The 18378-nt window shown below is 47.8% G+C and overlaps 1 long non-coding RNA gene across 1 annotated transcript in view; it reads left to right on the forward strand.

Moving 5' to 3' along the window:
• Positions 1 to 18378, forward strand: part of LOC108492441 — a 57333-nt gene that overhangs the window by 12160 nt on the left and 26795 nt on the right. Inside the window, exon 2 of the long non-coding RNA XR_001873108.1 lies at positions 1806 to 2011. This is a non-coding gene — a long non-coding RNA (uncharacterized LOC108492441). The remainder of the gene's footprint in view (positions 1 to 1805; positions 2012 to 18378) is intronic.

Below are 18378 nucleotides of genomic sequence, written 5' to 3' on the forward strand. Positions count from 1 at the left end.
GGGCACTTTTCTAGATCCCAAATCTTCGGGCACCCAAATATCACTGTTCAAGTGGGTTATTTTCCTCTAGTCTCACACCTGTGAAAGGAGAGTCCCAGAATGTTCATACGTCCACGATGCTTGTGTGGTGCTTACACCATTTTCTCTCACAAGCCTTTGGAGAAAGGGTAGATACTGATCTCACCTGCTACATTCTCCTCTGGCACTGGGATGGAAATACAAAGAACACTCAACCACACAAATAAATTAAACTGCTAATTTCCAGGACCTAATTACAAGTCTTGGGTTTGCCGCCTGACCTGAAAATAAAACTCCTCTTCCGAAGTTTCCTTGTTTGGGGGGTTTGTTTGTTTGTTTGTGTTCTTTTAAACAAAGCAAGTAAATGAGCCACTCTGCTGAGTAGGAGAGGATGGTTTGCCTGGTTTGTTTTCCTGTATTCCTCCTTGGGTTCTGCTCAGCCAGTTGTGCCCCACGCTGAGCTTTGGGAGGGGCATACAGGGCTAAATATATCTGCACTGCCGGTGAAATGCAGTATGGGGTGCTGCGTCATTTGGTGGAGTTTACTTGGAAACTGAAGTGGGAAGCCAGCTTTTATTTTCAGCCTTGGGTCAGATGCATTGGTCAGTTGTCTCACCCAGATTTTTAGTCTCGATCAGGAGTTTGTCCTTGAGAGACAGACATAAAACCTACTCTCTAATTGCAGCAACAAAATCACACTGGGGCAACCGTACTTTTCTCGTTCAGCAACCAGATTTACAGTCTGAGAGCTTCTTCGGATAGGTTACCTTTAAAACAGAAAAAAAAGTCATAGCTCAAATATCATGGCTTAATGAGTAGAGGAGCTGGTGTGATGCTGTGAGCTCTAAATATATCAGAAAGAACTCCAGCACTGGCAGCACACTGACAACTGGAGTCCTTGGGCTTTCACTTATGTTGGAACAGAAATGTATACCTCCAAGAAATGTGCAAGGAACAGATGCAACTTGGTGACTAAAAGAGGACTTTGGTTTTGCAATTTCTAGTTCAGCTTTTTGGCTTGTCTTCCTCTGCCGTTTCTGCTATTGCAGTGGGAGTTATTCCATGGAAAAGGAAGGTATTCCCACAGCGTGGAAATGCTGAAGGGTGGACACAGCTCAAGGCAGCCCACCTGAGCCCCCTCTAGTCTCTGCCACACACAAGCAACAGCAGCAGGGCAAGTGTGGCCATGTTGGTTACACAAACCTGCTGGGGATCCTCCAGGACTTAATCAGGCAAAGGAGTGGGTGGAAACCCTTGCTCTTTCTCCATGAGCTATCCAGGATCTCCTGCCTGCACATCTAACATACTGCAGTCACATCTCTGGCTGTTTAATACACTTTTAAATCTTCATCTTTATGCCTTTCTAAGGGAGGGGAACACCAGTGTTGCTATGTGCTTGTCTTACTGTAAAAGGAGGTAAGAAAGCTTTTCAGTTTAAGATTTTTTATTTATCTAACGGGATAAGAATGATGGAAATCAATTTCTGTCTTGTGCTTTATGGTGCCCAGCACACTGAGGCCTCTGAATATTCCTTCAGCACAAGCCACACATTGCAGACCGAAGCCATACAGCTTTGCTGGCAGAGAGTTCTTGGCATGCTGGAATCCTGGTCTACAGTGAGGAATCCGAAGGCTCCAGGATATGAACTTAATGTTAATGACTATAAAATATTCCATATTTCTCTTGGAGGATTCATTTATGGGGGTGAGGGCTGGGAACTGGGATTTATGGAGGTAACCCAGGCTCTGTCCCTTCTGTTAAGCCTGAGTGGCTCCTTTCCTTCATAGGTTTCAGCTGGGTACTGATGGGTGTGAGCAGCAGAGAGTGCAGAGGATTACCATTGCCATTTGAACCTGCCCAGGTGTAGTGCATCTTCTCTGTAACTCAGGACTGTGAGAGAGCAGATGGGAAGTACTTTTCTTTAGCTTCCCCTGTGAGCTCTACATCTGGTCGCGCTTTTTCAACTGTGCCGTGGTTCCTAGGAAGGTGAAAGGTAAGTGAACAATCCTAACAGATACTGTAGAAGTTTGGTAGCTTTGTATCTCCTTGGCTTTCCTGTACTTTGTTGCTTGGTGTTTTACATCTGCAAAATTATCTGTTCCCTACATCTTCGCTTCCGTTGGTACCGCCACCTCAGCCCTGAGGAGCTGGTGCAGCTTCTGTAGCTGGGATTACCTGGTTTCTGTGGTGGTGTGGTTGGGCTCAGGGAAGGTTTTTTTTCTAGCAGAAGTAGGCAAAATTAACAAATAACTGTCCCACAGCAGCGTGCTCCAGCTGCTGTATCAAATGCTGTGGCATAGACTGAGTACTCATGGCTTTTATTCAACTGTTATGTGAAAAGTAGGTGCTGTTTGCACAATGTGCCAAAAAAATACCTCTCGCTGTTAGATGAGGAGGTGCTGGATGGAAGTGTGTGTCTCACTTCAGATTATTAACTAAACCATAATAGCATGTAATTAACCATTCAGAAGTAAGAGCTGCTCCAGCGTGACGTTTGTTCCCTTCCTTCTTTCCCCCTTAAGCTCTTCTCCCTATGACTGTTATCCCTATGGATCACCTCCTGGCCAGGCATTCTGGCCATCTCATATCAGTGGGCAGGTTCCAGCCTAAGTGGTTTTGAAGAGCATTTGTGGCCTTGCCTAGAATTTAGCTGTGGAAGGTGATGAAATTTGCTGGATTGGTCACTGTCCCTGCACAGAGGGCAGGTTGTGTGATCCTGAGTGCTCATGAGGACAGTAAGTGGTTTTGCCCTTCGATAATGCTGCTGGTGCTCAAGCTGGAGTTTCTCAGAGTTACTCTGGGAATGCTGAAGGTATTTGGTGTGTGTTTCAGTATGTCAGTGTTCCCAGTCCCTAGATCCAGCCTGCAAAGGGCAGCTGATCTTGAGATACTGAGTTCCCAAACTGCAGGTTCCCAGTCTCCTCTGCAGGGTGATGGCACCAGAGGCTGTGCTGGGCAGGAAAAATGTGCACCCCTCCACCAGTTCTGCTCCTTGTTGCAAGTGTGAATGTAAAGCAGCAGCCTCTGCTCTCCCTTTGGCTTCTACAAGGGCCTCTCCTTTTGGCGTCATTGAGAGAACAGCTGATGGGTTCAGGGCTCCAGTTTTGGGGAGCAGCCCGGACTTAGAGCAGCAATTCATTCAGCCATCCCAGCCAAAGCAACTGTGGTCTTCCCTGCCATCAGTGGGCAGACTGCAAGGGCATGGGGCAAGAAGGGAAAAGGATTGGGAAGAGCAGGGACAGAAAAGGAAATTACCAGGGAGAGAGGATGTGGTACCCCAGCTGTGATACCGCACATGGGAGGGAAGATTTGATCACTCACCTCCCAGTATTGACACTGCTGTGCTGGTGAGCCTGGCACAAAAATCTCACGTAACTAATGGGCAGTGGTGTGCGTGGAAGGAGATGGAGGGGATGTGGTGACACAGAAGATTAACCCCACTGCCGTGAGCTTTTCTCTGTTGGCATCTATCTCCTGTTCTGCATTTTCTCACCCTTGCTTAGTTAAGGGCTATTAGTTCCCAAATAAATCCTGTGCACTGTTCATATTCTGTGTAGGAAAGCTGCAAAGAAATCCCATACCTGCAGAAAACAAAGTAGGAGATAACTATTTTTTTTAATTCCTCAGTGATTACTGAGCCACTGTTGCAGGAAAGAAAAAAAAAAGAAAAAAAAAATAGACAGTTGTATCATGGGAAAAATGATCTTTCTTGTAGGATATAAAACTTTGAGTCTGACCAGTGAAGGTCTCCTGATACTGATGCTAATCCTGCACAGGTTTGGCTGTGCAGTACTTACGTAAAACACGTGACAATTCCTTCTGTAGTTTCAGTAGAAATTTCTCATTTCCTAAACAAGCGTGCTGTGTTCCTGCGTCCTGTTAAGCCTCTGCTGTGTACTGCCCCAGCAGCCCTGCCTTAACAGCTCGGCTGGTTTGCTGGGTGGTTTGGAGCCTTTTGATGGAAGGTGCTATTTAATTATCAGCGGTGTTATGTTCCCGGAGCTCGCTACATGAAAGCAAAATACCGGCAGTCTGTAATTAATCTAAGCTAATGTGCCACTGTTTACACTCCATCTCCGAAACCAGACAGATGTAAGAAGACACCCAGCCTTCATCTGGGATCCTCCCAGGTTATTTCTGAGCTATCTTTGGAGAACTGCAGCGAGCGTATCTACCCACCCCGCGAGTGCCTCAGAAATGAGTACCTTTAACTTTTCTCGGGAATGAGTGGGAGACTTTGTTTCCTAGCAGGGAGCAGGGTTAATGCCTTTTCGTTTGTGTTACCGCAGCTGACGCTGGCTGGCATGGCACGGGAGCACATAACTCCTCCAGCAGTCATGAATTTTGCAGTGTGAAAGGGTCTGAGGTAATAAGCCCTGCTTCCTCCATCTCTCCCCTCACTTTGGTTGAGCAGGAGGCTGCTGGCAACAGGGATGTGTGGGATCTCTTTGGTGGGAAGACGAGTGATTCTCTGGGACTCCGGTCTTTAAAAATAAAATATCGTGCGTTCATTTCCGATCGCTCTGCTACAAATATTTAACAGAACAAGGTGATGAAAATGCCTAGAGGTGTGGAAAGACTGAAAAGATTATGTATCCTTCGTTAGAGTGAAGAGTAATAAAAAGCAATATGACAGAAGTATATAAACTTAGAAGTACAGAGAAGTAAACCAGGCATTCCTGTGTATACTTTTACATAATACAAGGTTTCCAATGAAATTGAAATAAAACATCTGACACATGTGAAACTTATTTTTTTTTGGTTACTGCACATAAATAATTGAGACTGAGAACACAGTAAAATACAGAAAGGATTAGATATATGGATAAAAATCTTACGTGCAGTTTATTAGTTTTATTCTAGCTGGTTTAGAAGGTTTGAGTCTTCCTGCTCCTGGACAGTCTTCCAGCTGCAGCTGGTTAAATGCTCTTCCTGGCCCCATAAAACTCTAATACCCTCCTTTGAAACATCTGACAGCGGACACTAGCTTAGAGGAGTCATTGCCTAAGCCTTGCATTCCCGAATGTCTCTGCATTGAATGATTGCTATAAACCTGGCTGGGATCAGAGGTGACCACAGCTTTCTAATCACCTGAAGGCTGAGATGTAGAATATGAGGATGCTGTTGTTACCCTCACGGACTGTAGATTCAAGATGACAGTTACCCATCCGTCAAACCACCATCCCAGGTGTCTGAACAACCTCTTTGATAGTCATCCACTCCAGTGTTATGGTGGTTAGGTGACCTCTGCAGGTCTGAGCCGCAGCAGGAAATGTTACACCATCAGAGCCTGTGCAGCTCCATCCTCTTGGGGAACAAGGCATTTTAGGTGTTTCATTGGCACTTTTTTTCAGCAATATGTTTCATTCAGTCCAAGCGAATTGTAAGCAGCTTAGTCACGTGGGGAAGACTTCTGTTGGGTTTGACTTTTCCTTGTTATGACTTTGAGCTCTGATTGTTTTCAGTGAACACTGATTTATCCCCTTGGGAATAAATGCTGGTGCAGAGTAGAATCCTCCACAGCACACTGGGCACATTGTATGCTGGGGCATCCGAGGGATACCCAGGACAGGCTCCCTGCTTCTACAGCCCAGCATTTTGCTGGTTGATCAGAGTTAGCCTGCTAGCATTGCTGGAGAGAATTAAAAATTGTAATATCCAGCAGAGGGTGCTCAAAAACAGATATCCCGAGTAATCGAGTACTGCTGTACCTCTGCACTCCAGTTCTCTGGCAGCTGAGCTCCAGTTTTTGGTGGCTGTGGCTGCACTGGCAGGCAGAGTGGGCCGGGAAGAGCGGACCTGGAGGGTGAACAGTTGGTGCTGAAGACATGGCACCCATGCACTAGCACTGTGGGGTGGGGGAGTGTTATTTTGGATGAGTTTTTGTCTGACCCCATGGTTGTGGAGGAGGAACATGAGGTATCCTCCTCAAGCACAGTCTGCTGTGCAGTTTCATCCAGACAGAATCCAAATTGCAAGCTCTAAGGCTGCTCAAAGTTGCAAACCACTGCATGGGTAGTGGGATGGGTGGGGGACTTGCTTCAGAAGTGAATCCCTATTTGATCTACAGTACCAGTGTTCTCATGGCTGTCTCTGAGTTGGTAGTGGTCAGGTTTGCTGTTGAGTCCCTGTCACTTCTGTCAAGCTGATCCTTTTTGCCATGCAGGTGGGTGCAGAATACTTTGGCTGCTCTCTGTTCAAGGCAGTTTCTGGCCTCTGAGTTTTGAACTGAACTGAAATTCTCCAAGTGCACCTCACTCAGTTTGATCAGATTTTTTTCTTGTCCAAACTGCAAGGTACAAAGCAAAACTGTAGCTTGGTCCCAACTGTGTTCAGAAAGCCCACAAACTTTTTGATGAACCCGGGATGAATTTTTGTGCCCAGATCCAGGTGTATTTTTCATGTGTTTTTCAGACTGTGTGTTGTAAATGTCACATTGCTCCAAAATGGAGTCCCCAGAGCATGTGATCAGAGCACTGGGATTAGGAAAGAAGAGGAGGAATTTTCTTCAGGTAATTACAGGCAGCTGAGTTGCCTGTGGGGAAAAAAATCCTGCTGATGCTCAGCATCTTTAGAGAATTTACTGTAGAGTAGGCATCACTTGAACTCTGTGTCCAAGGGGGAAATACCTGTCGGGTCCATAACCCAAGGCACTCTTGGATTGAAGAAAGATCATAGGTCATGATTATATCGAATGCAAAGACTTCACTTCTTTCCTTATAAATCTCCCTTATTTTCCCTAATGCCTTTTCTACTGAAAATATCCCAGAATGTTTAATCAGCGTACCTAATTAATAGCACCGTCTCATCTTTATAGCACTCTCTTATATGGTTTTTTTCACCAGTATCTCTCAATGCATTTTACAGAAGAGATTCCTCTCATGATCTCCCTTTTGCACATGGGGTAACCAAGGGAGAGAAGGTGGAAGAGGCATGCTTAGGTTATGCAGCCAGCCAAAGGTGGGGTCAGCAATAAAATTCCAGGTTCTTAGTTCAGGGCTCTGCTGGAACTGTTCCTCCAACCATCGAAGTGCGTTTAGGGCTGGATCAAACACAGGAGCCATTGAAACAATTCAGGACAGAAAGTGGAGGAAGGCAGAGATGTAATTATGCACATGGGGAGCGGTCACGTAGCCAAATGCCAGTGTTTGTGAACAGCGACATGTTGTCTTTAACAACCACAAGTGTGGTCAGGCACCCATTTATTTCCTCTGAGAGACAACGCGCCGAGCAGGTCAGCGCCCTCCGGCACGATGCTGAAACACTGGGGCAGTGTTGACTCAGAGGAAGGAGCTCCACTGCCTGAGTCACCCACATCACTTCCTGAGGGACCCTGGTTTCCCCGGGACCCAGCGCTGCCATCCTGCTGAGATCAGATGAAATCATGACCTGAAGTGGTCTGGCTGCAGTTAAATATAAAGAGATACTGAAAAAAACACATCTCGCTCTAAGGGCTAGAAGGGTGTTGGGTTTCGGCGGGTCTTTTTAATGTTTTTATCTGGAATTAATAGATGCACACACACAGAAAAAAAAAAAAGAAAAAAAAAGAAGCCTTCTTTAATGAACTTAGTAATAATAGTATGGTTTAAAAGTACTTGTTTAGCCAATGCTGACTATATGCTTACACAGCTACCTCTGGCCTGGGAAAGATTGAAACCACAATGGCTAAGTATAGAGGCCTCTAAAATATCTTCATATATACAGTGCCTGAATACACAAACAGAACTGGTCTCTCTTCTGTCTACAGGAGCAATATTTTCCATAGAATTTATATTGACAGAGGTTTTTCCCCTGGAGTTATACATATTTATTAAAATAAAATTCCTCCAGAACTGCATCCATGTGCTGAACCCCTTTCCATGGCCACCTTCACTTTTCATTCCGTGGTGTAGCAGACTCCTGACTAGGGATATTTTTGGGGGTTCTTTTCTTTGTTGTTTTGCGTGTGTTGTTTTGGGTTTTTTCTTTTGTTTTTCAAGAAAGGTGGAACCAATCCCAGGGTTTCAGCCTTAGCTTTTGAGAATAGCTAGTGCATGAAGGAGAGATGTTCCCATCCTTGAAGTGTGGTAGGATCCATGGACTAAGTGACCAGAGCTGTGTTAGATGCTGGGCGTGCCAAGGTGCATTTGCCTCTGTAAAGAAAGCTTGTCTGTGTGCAGTGTGACACTTGCTGCTGGGATAAATTCCTCTTTGCATTTAGTGCTTTGTAACAAGCCTGTTTACTGGAGTGTCAATCTGTGTCTCTCTTGGAGCCTGACCCCTGACTTCTCTGTGTGCCTCCTTTTAAGTCTTCGACTTAAACTGCTTGCAGTTTTTGGGTAATTGTGGGCAAAGCAGTTTTTCTGTTCCTCCTCTGTGAGTGCGATACCTCAAATATGTCCTGCCAATTCCCAGCTGTGGGCTAGTTTTGCACCGACACAACATATTATTGGTAAATGACAGATTTCTCTGAGCTGGGGTTGGCACGCCTCACTTTGCACGTAGCTGTAGGCAGTGCGTGACATTGTCCTGGTGGGAGCCAGGAGGTGGTAGGAGTGGCACACAGAATGCATGCCCAAATTATGTGCTTCAGGGAGCAACACCTGGTTTATGAGACGTGCAGATGTTGCGTAGGTGGTCCTCAGGCACTTGTAGATTTGCCTATCATTTCTACTGTGATTATCTGTCCTGGCTCTGGATCCTTTGCTGGCACTCCAGCAACCCTGGAAAACCCCCAGCTTTCATAATAATAAGAACTGCTTCCTTTTTGGAAACAGCAGCTTCTTTAAATGTTTGTAATGATATGCAGCTGAACATATAGACAATTCTTTCAACACCGAGCCCCTGTCTGACACAACACAGCTCGAGTGCAGTAATTTCAGACAGTAATTCAGACATATTTTGAAACTCTTCTGTCTACAAGGCCTGTTCTTCAGGGAAATGGCATGGAGGGAACAGAAATGAACATATGCTGGGACTTCCTCAGGCCTTGTTGGGAGGCTCTGACAGATTTCCTGTGCTGTGCCCTGGGCACGGGAATGTCAGTGATTATGTTAGAAACTTCTCTGATGACGTCCGTGCAGAGGTCTTGAGTACTTTTTTGAACTTCCAAAAATAAGTGTGTCTATTCTCAGAGCTGCATAATACTCTCAGTTTAAGCACGAAGCAGCTGAGATGCAGAGGGGTGGCAGGACTTGCCTGGAGTCATGTGGTGAGCCTGGAACAGAATCCACTCCGTTGTTTTTCATGAGAGGTACAAGTCACCAGAAGCTCCCACGGTGCTCTGGGACATCTGAGTACCTGGAGTTTTAGAAATTCAAGCCATTTGCTTGCCTCACTCCAGTGTGGCTGATGCCCATTGCCTTGCATATCTAGACACGAGGGCAATGCTCTGTGTGGGACGTGGAGCTGTAATTTCCTGGATGAGTAACACTATTTCTGTGCTGCACTATAGCTCAGCACTTCTGTTCTGCTGCTCTAGCAATGAGCCTGGAGCTGAAATTGTGTCCCAAAATTAGCAGTGATACTGCAAGTAGGAAACAAGTACCTACTTGTACCCCATATCTGTGAGTACAGTGACAGCAGAACTGCTCCTCTGAGAGCTGGAAAGAGATTTTTGTTTTTCACTCTGTTCATGATGTGGGACATCCTGTACTGGTGTCAGAGTTGACAAGAGCCCATGAAGTTCAAAGGTCTGTAATGCTCATGCTAGCATAGCTTTGGTGCACTGTTCAGCTTGAACAGGAGTGGTTCCAGTTGTCATGGCCTGTCAGTACCCTCTTTTTACTTGCATTGTAAAGTTGTGCTAGAAAGAATAAGATCATTCTACTGTGTGCAGCTGCCTGTGAAACGCTGGTTATCTTCAGTCTTACTGAGCAGATCCCTTGTGTCTCCATCAGTGGCCCCTGGATAGGGGACAGAAATAAAGTCCCTGTTGACTCTTTTGGTGAATGCTGCTGTTAGATCAAGGGGTGTGAGAGAACAACTGTAAGGAGGATAAAGGAGTGGGGCTGGCAGGGATCTATAAAGTAGTGGAAGTGCTGAGACAGAGTTATCTGTAAGTCTTAGGGAGCTTTAACAATTTACAAGTGTCAAGTTGTATCTTTATTATAATATATACCATAAAGATATTGTAATAATGTAAAATATAAAATCTTTGTAACAGCCCCGGTGAGCAAATCGCTTTACGTTGTTGGGATCCTGGTTTCAACTCTTGCAGGGTACAAACATTTGTGAGGATAACAATGGTTTCCAGAAGTGTTTATCATGTGTCTAGAAATCCACCTGTACAATGCAGCATGATAACTGGGCTCTTCACAAGGCAGATGCTGCATAGAGGTGGAGTTGAACCATGTTGCATCTGAGGTGTCTCTGCAGGAGTGTGAGGACTCAGGGAAAGAAGTGTTTGTCCAGGCCATGAGAGGTTGCCTGAAACACAAAACTCTTTTCTGTTGCCACTTGTAGAAAGCATTAAAAACATGGCTTAGTCTGGAGGAAAAAGTAAAATATCTGAGGTGGATAGGGAGAAATATTATTAGAAGTAAACTGGAAGTGGTTGAGTAAAAAGGCTTCAGGCTATGTGCTTTTAGGGAGGGTTTTAGGAACAGGTAAGATAAACCCTTGTCAGGAATGATCCAAGTATATTTGATCCTGCCTCTGTGCAGAATTTGGATGGTGATCTCTGAAAGACTACAGTGTTTCAGTGATACTGTAAGTAGGGCTTTCCAAGGTTATCTGTGGACAGCAGACTGTGTATAAACAGAAAGACTTGGGACTCCAAGAGCAAAGCTCACTGATGGTACTCAGGAACAGCAGGCTGGGGAAAAGATTTTCTTCCTTGGAAGTAGTAAAAGAGGACTCCTGTGGCACTATGCACAGTGCTCAGTTTATTAGAGTGAGAAACTGGAGCTGGACCTGACTCTTCACCTGATTTCTAGTGCCACTAGTGAATCACACAGGTCACATCCTATGTGACTAGTTACTGGCAATTCTGCATTCCTTACCTTTGGATGCCGAAGTTCTCAATCTGTCTTGGACAGCAGACTCATCTATTTTGTGGGAGTTAGACATGTAGAGAGTATTTTAAAGCACATTAGCTTAATAAGCAATTTTAAGCAGGTCAGGCCATTTGTCATTTACCTTGCTGTCCTAAAACTCTGACAACAGTGTCCGTGTTTTCAGAGAGAATTGGGTAGAGAGGAGCAAAAAACTGATCCAAGAAAAAAAAATCAAAACAAAACCAAATGACATTTAAGCAGCATTCAGAATTGCAAAATCAAAATCCCCAGCTTAGGCACCACCTAGCTCCTGGAGGCATCGTAATTCCACACATGCCTCATTTGACTTTTTCTCTGAGTTTGTCTGAGGGTTTTTTTTTAAATTATTTTTATTTTAATGCCCCTTGGGTGCTGAGTGTTTTACTTACATGCCTGCCCAAAATTGATGAGTCTGATCACGATCCAGAAAGCAAGCGCCCTGGCTCCCGAGCCTCCCCAGGTGCTTTCAGAGCACACCCAGCACACACGCACGCCATAAGGGAGAAAACCCAGTGGCAGCTGCCCCTTTCTTCTGAAACATCTTATATAGCAGCCGAATGGTTGGAAAGCTCAGGGATCAAAACCCGTTTCTCTGTCTTGACCAACGGGTGCTTTATGCCACACGCCGAGAGGCCTGTGGTCTATAGCCATTGCTTTCTTCATGTACTTCCTTCCTTGCTCCGAGTCTGGAATAATCATCCACACCCTAGCATGGTTTATTTGGGGATAGTGAAGAGTAGCCCTTTTTCATGGCCCTTGTCTGAGGCCCAATGGTTAGTGCCTTCTCCAGGAGGGATACGTTTGAAGTGCCACGAAGGGAGACCGGGATTAAAGCAGGTCATCTTCTTCCTTAGGCTGCTGGGGAAGCAGGGAACACCGCTGCTTCCTCTGGGTCTGGCTCACTTGCTGTTAGGCAAGTGGGAGCACGGCAGTTGGGTGGTAGAGGAGAAGCACCTGATTTCAGGTCACGTGTGAGCACGGGCAGTTCCCGGCAGCTCCGAGCAAGGTACGGAGCTCCCCAGGCATGAGGGCCAGCAGCGCTTCTCCTCTGGCCTGCCCATGCTAAATGTGCTGACAGTAAGTGGCTCTGTGCCCAGTAAGGAGTTGTTTTGGATCCTTAGTGGTGTTTGACTGTTCTCAGAGGCCGCAACAGCACCAAGGACCCTAACGCCAGGATCCACCCTTGGAGCAAAGCCCTTAAAAGCTGGGTGTTACAGCGCGCACGTCTTCGGCGCCAAGTGTTTTTTGGAGCTTGCTGCAAGTAACTTGTGTAAGACCTCCTGCATAATGGCTTTGCACAGCCAAAGCCCAGCCTGTCCAGTGGACCTCATCCCTCCTGGCTCCTTGGTTTTTCAGTTCCCTGAGGCTCGCGGGACTGGAATTTCTTGCTTTTTCTCAGACTTTTCTTTAAAAAAAAAAAAAAAAAATCTTGTAGTGTTACTTCTGTGGAAAAGCACTTCTGTTTCTTGCATGCTGCTGGAGTGGGACTCATCTAACCTGGAGTCTGGGATCTGTCCTATAAGAGAGAGGAGGCAAGCTGCCCAACCGAGCCCTGGTTTTGCTGGATCCAGCTGCGGTGGTTTAGGTTTCTGGCTGAGTCCGTCTGAAAGCGGCACAGAGCAAAGCACAAAGAGAGGGAGGGTCGTAAGTACCCCCATTCTCTCCTGATAATCCCTTAAAAAATAATTGCAGGCCTAAACCTCTGGCCTCCAGCAAATTTTCCACTCGATTAGAGGCTTTTGTGAAGCTGGGGAAAGGGACACGCAGACTTGCACATTGTGCCGCTGCCCGAAACTTCCAGCTGGGATTTTTTCCATCAAAAGGGGATTTTAGTAAAACCATTATAAGGGGCTTAGTCACAGAAAAGCAGTTGAGCTGAGACAGGGGTAGATTAGCTTTAACATGCTTGTTTTTGGCACTAGGGACAGGGTGGAAGTTACACCCAGGCGCTCACATGCAGCCTCCCCCTGTCTCGCTGACTCCCTGGCAGGTGTGGGCAGGAGATGATGTCCCCCACAGTGTTCCCCCCGATGTCCCCCCGGCATGCTGCATTTGAAACCAGTGGAGGTGAGGGCAAGGGAGAGGGCAGCCCGGGCACAAGTCCTCGCGCCATGTGGTCTGGGCCCGGAGATCGAAAGTCGCTGTCACTTGATTGGCCTTTGGTGTGGTCTGGGCAAGTCTGTGCTAATGGACAGGTGCCTCTTGGGAAGGGAATGCATGAGGGGAGACAGCATTTGCAGCCTTAGGGACCGTGTAGTGCCCGTGGCTTTGATCCGCATGGGTGGTCCCCGAGCCTCGCTGCAGGGACAGTCGTGGTGAAGATGTAGCTGGAGCAGCTGGGAGAGCTGCAACCCGAGCCCTACCTGTTGTTGTGACGGGACTTCAGGGCTGTCAGGGCGGCGCTTTCTGTCAGCTCCGTGTTTGTTCGGTGAGACTCGCTGCTGCCTGAAATAAAAGCCATGACGGCTGGAGAGTCTGCACAGGGAGAGATGGATGGCTTGTTGGAGGGGCTCCTGCTGCTGGGAGCTCTTCCGCAGCCCACGCTCGTACACCAGCACTTCTGGGGCCCTGGGTGGCACAGCCTGCCGTGGGAAGAGTAGGAAGATGTCCTCTGTGCTTAGTGTTTCTCTGTCCTGACTCTGCCTCTCCAGGGCTACCTTAGGCTGGAAAACTCATTTCCGTTTTTGCTGCTCCAAGTGACAAAAACCAGCAGGACTGGAGATGGCAGAGCTTGACGCCAGGCACTGTTTGGCCACGCGCGGCTCTGGGACAAAGCCTTAGTCAAGTTGCTTCCACCTCTCTTTCCCATTAATGCTGATGTTTCTCTTTCTGACGTCTGTGTGTGTAATGAGCCTGCAGAAGGTAATTATTAATTCTCTAAATTATAAGGTATAGTTGCTTCTGAAAAAGACATCATCACTGTATCTGTAGCAGCAGTGTGAGAACTGGATAAAAAAAGACTGTTCAAGTTTATGTATTAAAAAGGACATGTGCATACAGCTCCAGATACCTTAATCAGTGCAGAGGTACTCAGTGGAGTATCTGTGCCAACAACATAGCAAAGACCCGCACAACAAAACTGAAATAAAACAATCCAGGCATTAGTTTAAGTTTGGTCCTGCTCCATTACCATTCTCACACTTGCATGCTTTTAAAAAACCAAATAAACAAAATAATTTTCTTGGTGTCAAGTTATAGGTGTCAAGAGATGCAGACTTCAGGCTGAAGTGCTAAGTCTAGGATGGATGTTTTCCAGAAGGCAGCCTGTTAGGCTGGGACGTGAAGTTCTCACACAACAGTGGGGTGCATTGATGCACATCCCAACATAAGAAGGACAGGGATCTGTTGGAGTGAGTCCAGAGGAGGACCATGGAGATGATCAGAGGGCTAGAGCAGTTCTGTGAAGACAGGCTGAGGGAGTTGGGGTTGTTTAGCCTGGAGAAGAGCAGGCTCCAGGGAGACCTTAGAGCACCTCCCAGTACCTAAAAGGGTCACAAGAGAGCTGGAGAGTGACTTTTTACAAAGACGTGTAGTGACAGGACAAAGGGTGATGGCTGTAAACTGAAAGAGGGTGGTTTTAGATTAGGTATCAGAAATATTCTTTACTATGAGGGTGGTGAGGCACTGGAACAGATTGTCCAGAGAAGCTGTGGATGTCCCACCCCTGGAAGTGTTCAAGGCCAGGTTGGACGGGGCTTTAAGCAACCACCTTCTAGTGGAAGGTGTTTCTGCCCATGGCAGGGGGGTTTGAACGAAATGACCTTTAAGGTCCTTTCCAACCCAGACCATTCAGTGGTTCTGTGACTGGTCCAGCTACACCAAGTGTGGCTTCCTGTTTTGGTTTATGGTGCAAACCTGTGGGACCCTTCACCACCAGCAAATACTGATGGTGGTGATGATGAGCAGCAGTAGAGTTCGCCATCCCTTGGTACCTTCCACCTCGGCCACACCGATGGGTGTCACGTCCGCACAGCCGTGGTCCAGGGTTGCCAAACGGGACCCTCTCATCCATCCATCCATCCATCCATCCATCCCATTTCTCACCCCTCCCACTTGACGCCCCAGCTGACCCCCCTTCCCCTGAGGCAGCACAGGTACCCTGGCGCGGACCTCTCGCGGCGCAGCAAGCCGGTGGAAAGCCTCTGATTTCAGGGAATAACCGCGCGAGGTCGCGGGGGTCGGCGGGGCCGCACTCGGCGGGCAATGCTGCCGCCTGCCGGGGCGGCGCCGCCGCTGCAGGCGGGACCCCGGGGCGCGGCGGGACGGCCGGCGGGACCGGGAGCTGCCGCCGGCTCCGCCGCTCCCGGCAGCAGCGGGGATGGGGATGCTCCACCCAGCCCGTGCGCTCGCGGAAGCCCCGCCGGTGTCACGGGCAGCGGTGTTGTCGCCGCCGGGTTTCGCTGGGTGTGGGGTAGACGGGCAGCCCCAGGGATCTCGCGGTGCCCGTCACCTCCGGTCCATTCGCACAGGGGTTGGTGGTGCGTGGGGGGCTTTAACTAAGCAGATGGAGGTTTGCCAGAGCTGAGAGTCAGGCTCCAGGAGCCTGGAGGAGCAGGGGAAACCAGCTCACCTGTGCCACGACAGCCTTAGGAGACTTCTACCCAATGTGTGGCAGGAGGAGTTTATAACACTGAAGGATGCACCTGGTTCATGCTGAAGCTGGGGTGCCAGTTAATGCCACTGTGGCTGTCACAAAGGGAGATAATGGCAGGGATTTATTGGCATTTCAGCTCACTGAACAAGCAGAGAGCCTGCTGGCTGCAGAGCTGTTATCGGTGTGTCCGTGTGGTGCTGTCTGTATGTGCCAACTGCCGCGCCCCTGAAATTACCCAGGGGTTGTAAAGCTGGAACATTTTGGGGGAGAAAGGTGAAGGAAAGGGAGGAAGAGGACAAGGCTTAGATGAAATTTGTTTGGGGTTTTGTTATTTTTTTTTTTAAAGGTGGGAGGGGAAATTGCTTAATCGTGAAATCACTAGACTGTGCCTGGAGAAACAAGACTCAGAGGAAGGAAAATAACTAGGAGGAGTTGCCATTCCTAGATCTGAGTTAGTTTCTGTAGCAGAATGTGAGTTTGGTTTATGTCTCAGTAACCCTCTCATGTGGAAATACTTACTAAGGGCATGTGTCCAGGCCCTGGTATTAAACTTTTGACACCTTTTCCAAGACACACTGAGGATTTTAGGAAATTTTTTAGGAAAATCCCATTTCCATTCATCTTTCTCTTGCAGGGGCAGATCAGATTTGGATTTTTCAAAATCTCGATCGTGTCTTTTTCAGTTTGGGCTGTCACTGAGATAATGCATTTGGTAGATTTAATTAAAGAAGGGGGAAAAACACTAGCATTCCTGCCAAACGTGGCTGGAGTCTAAGTTCTGGCACAGGAGCCTGATGAACCCTCTCCAGCTCTTTCTTTCGTGCAGCTTGGGGCTGGGGAATTGAGCAGGACGGCCTTGCTGGCTGGCCACGGTGGGGAGTGTCCTGCAGCTCAGCCAGCAGCTCTGGCGTGGGGCCTCACTGGTGTGCTGAGGGGTCCTCACATCCAGTCCACACCACCCAGTTGAGCTTATCCATTTATCTTTTTCCTCCACAGAAGGCACTCGTAAAGAGCTGCTGGCTAAAAGAGCGGCATTTAAGGTGGAGGAGGCAGAGAGAAAACAAAAAAAGGTCGAGTTTGCTTTAGAAGCATCCCACGTATGTACATAGGGAGGCTGCAGGATCCAAGGGACATCTACCCTTGGGCTGTTAATGGCAGCCTGTGCTAACTTCTAGCTTTTGGCTTCAAAAACTGTGGGTGTTTTGACCACCCAGCTCTCATTTTAACCCTTCCCTGACCTCCAAAGGGCAGGTTCAATAGTAAGCTCTGTACTGTCTAGCACAGAGATCACCTCTGGTCGTAGCACAGGCCCCAGGTGGTTTGCCTGACAGCTGCCCCGTGACCCCGTTATTTATTACCGGCGAAACAAAGGACCCCAGAATCACCATGACAAACTGATTCAGTTGAACCCACAGCGTGGAGTGGGATGGTATAAAATGTATAAATCTGTCATGCATGGACCTCCCATGTGCTAGTCCAAGGGCAGTAGGACCCAGGTGGAGCCTGCTTTTCCTTCCTGTCTCCCAGGGAGAGGAGCCAGCCATGGATCTGGCCAGGGGAGCAGCTGCTGCAGCAGAGCAGGGACCCCCATGCACATGCAGGACTTCACTGCAGCTGCTGCCCCTCAGTCCCTGGCCACCTCCTCTCCTGATCAGTCACTTCATCCCTCCTTCACATGGCTCCTGCTCTGCTCTCTGTCACCACCTCTTGAGCATGGCCCCTCTGTTCCCCAGAGCCGCTGGTCCATAAAGCAGGTCCCTAGTTCATCCTCCATACCCTGGCTTGTGCAGCTGTAGGTGAGGGACTCTGCTGCCCCAGCCAAGCATGGCTGGGAGGGAGGGATGGGAGCTCTTCTGCTGGGCACAGCAGTGAAGGCTGGCACCAAAGCCACTACTGGGGCACTGTGGGTTCACTGACACAGACAGACTTCCAGCTCGTTTCCAAGTAGCAGGGTGTTTTTTATGGTTTTCTACCCCAGTTGCCAGCTGAGTCACATTCAAAAATTCAAGAGTGGTCAGAGAGTGGAAGTTTCCTTGTTATGCTGAGCAGTTTATGTGGTAATTGGTCAATGGTTGCTGGCCTGTATCTGTCTCGAGGTGCTGTCACACTGGTGCATGAGAGGAAGGTATGAGGAACACTTGCTCCATCTACGGGAATTGCCCAGTGCTGGGCTTCGGGGAGGCTTTGGTTTCGGCAGCTTCCTTTGGCTTGGGTTCCCCTTAAAGAGGATGTCAGGCCATCTGGGCAATGCTTTTGGTTTGGTGTTTTATATAAGTCGGGAGAAGAAGTTTGGGGGATTTTTTAGGGAAAAAAAAATACTGTCCTAGTTCTGATCACAAAGCTTATGAGCACATATGTTATATTTAGATATAGATGTCCCACCGTTATCCGTGTGAACATGGGCCTTATTAAGGAGATGCTGTTTTCACTCAAACCCAGCAGAACCAAACTACCTTATGAGAGGTTTCTCACTCCCCGTCCTTGGCTGGGACTGCTGCCGACCCCAGGAACAATTATGTTTTCAGCTGTTATTGGAACCTGATCTGGAATTCCCATTGTTTATAACATTTACATAGACGCTCTTTTTCCATCAAGATGTTACTGTAAACTCTTTTCTTAACGCAGGAAAGGCAGACCCCATACCTCCCTCCAAGTAGAGGAAGATGGATATAGTGTCAGGCTCAATTAGATCCAATTGTGGTGGCTTTCCCTAAAGCGAACAATGCATCTTTTGTGATGGACTCCCAGCAG

The sequence above is a fragment of the Lepidothrix coronata genome, unplaced genomic scaffold, assembly GCF_001604755.1.
Source record: "Lepidothrix coronata isolate B3197 unplaced genomic scaffold, Lepidothrix_coronata-1.0 Scaffold10, whole genome shotgun sequence".
NCBI classification, from domain to species: domain Eukaryota; kingdom Metazoa; phylum Chordata; class Aves; order Passeriformes; family Pipridae; genus Lepidothrix; species Lepidothrix coronata.